The 1,584-nt window shown below is 41.9% G+C and overlaps 1 non-coding gene across 1 annotated transcript; it reads left to right on the top strand.

Moving 5' to 3' along the window:
- Positions 1–1,471: 1,471 nt before the first annotated feature.
- LOC112667988 (U5 spliceosomal RNA) lies at positions 1,472–1,584 on the top strand. Its single transcript, XR_003141369.1, has one exon. It is a non-coding gene; the product is annotated as a U5 spliceosomal RNA (small nuclear RNA).

Below are 1,584 nucleotides of genomic sequence, written 5' to 3'. Positions count from 1 at the left end.
GTGTCAGCATTCTGATTGAAACAACATTCATCTCGTTGTACATCCCATCAGAGCTCTTGGGTGACCAGGTGCATTGTCAAGAGCAGTAATATTTTGAAAGGAATCTTTTTTCTGAACAGTAGGTCTCAAATATCAAATATTCAGTGAGCTTAAAATATTAATAAATCATGGTGTAAACGGATATGCTCCGTTGTTCCATGGTTTGACCACAGAGGAGGCTGGGCATAATTCCTAAGGGCCCCAGGATTTTCAGAATGTTCCATGAGCAATGGCTGTAACTCAAAGTCACCAGCTGCATTTGACACTAATAAGACAATCCGTCCTTTGAAGCTTGGACTCCGGCATTGACTTCTCCTCTCTAGCTATGAATATCCCAGACGGCAACAGCTTCCAATAGAAGATGGTTATGTCTTCATTGAAAAACTATTGTTTGGTTTAATGGTTTATCGGAGCTAGATCTGGATAAGTTGCTGCAGCTTCTACATCAGCACTTGCTGCTTCACCTTGCACTTTAATGTTACAGAGAGGACTCCTGTCCTTAAACCTCATGCACCAACCTCTGCTAGCTTCCAACTTTTCTTCTGCAGCTTCCTCACCACACTCAGCCTTTGTAGAATCAAAGAGGATTAGGACCATGCTCTGGATTAGGCTTTGGCTTAAGGGAATGGTGTGCCTGGTTCGATCCTCCATCTGGACCATATCTGGATGGTCTTTCTCCGTATCAGCAATGAGGCTGTTTCATTTTCTTATCATTTGTACGTTCACTGGAATAGCACTTTGAATTTCCTTCAAAAACTTTTCTTTTGCAGTCACAATTTAGCTGTTTGGTGCGAGAAGCCTAGCTTTTGGACTATCTCAACTTCTGACATCCTTTCCTCACTAAGCTTAATCATTTCTAGCTTCAGATTTAAAGTGAGAGATGTGCTACTCTTCCTTTTACTTGAACCCTTATAGGCCACACTGTAGGGCTGTTAATTGGCCTAGTTTCAATATTGTTGCATCTCGGGGAATAGGGAATCCCAGGGAGAGGGAGAGAGATGGGGAGACGGCCAGCCAGTGGAGCACTTAGAACATATACGACATTTAAGTTCACCTTATAGGAACGTAGTTCAAAGCACCCCCAAAACAATTACAATAGTAACATCAAAGATCACTGATCACAGATCACCACGATAAATAATGAAAAAGTGGGGTACCTGGGTGGCTCAGTTGGTTAAGCACCTGCTATCAGCTCAAGTCATGATCTCAGGGTCCTGGGACAGAGCCCTTCATTGGGTTTCCTGTTGGGCAGGGTGTCTGCTTCTCTCTCTCCCTCCCTCCACTCCTCCCCCTCTTGTGCTCTTCTCTCTCTCAAATAAATAAAATCTTTTTTAAAGAATTAAATAACGAAAAAATTTGAAATATTATGAGAATTACTAAAATGTGACGCACAGACAAGAAGTAAGCAAATGCTGTTCGAAAAATTGTGTTGATACTCGTTTCTCTTCAGATCGCATAAATCTTTCGCCTTTTACTAAAGATTTCCGTGGAGAGGAACAGTTATGAGTTTTTATCCAATTTTTTGAGGCCTCAGCTAACGAGTCT

The sequence above is a fragment of the Canis lupus genome, chromosome 21, assembly GCF_003254725.2.
Source record: "Canis lupus dingo isolate Sandy chromosome 21, ASM325472v2, whole genome shotgun sequence".
Lineage (NCBI taxonomy): Eukaryota > Metazoa > Chordata > Mammalia > Carnivora > Canidae > Canis > Canis lupus.
The sequence above is the reverse complement of the archived record's forward strand: the minus strand, read 5'-3'. Positions and strand labels throughout refer to the sequence as shown.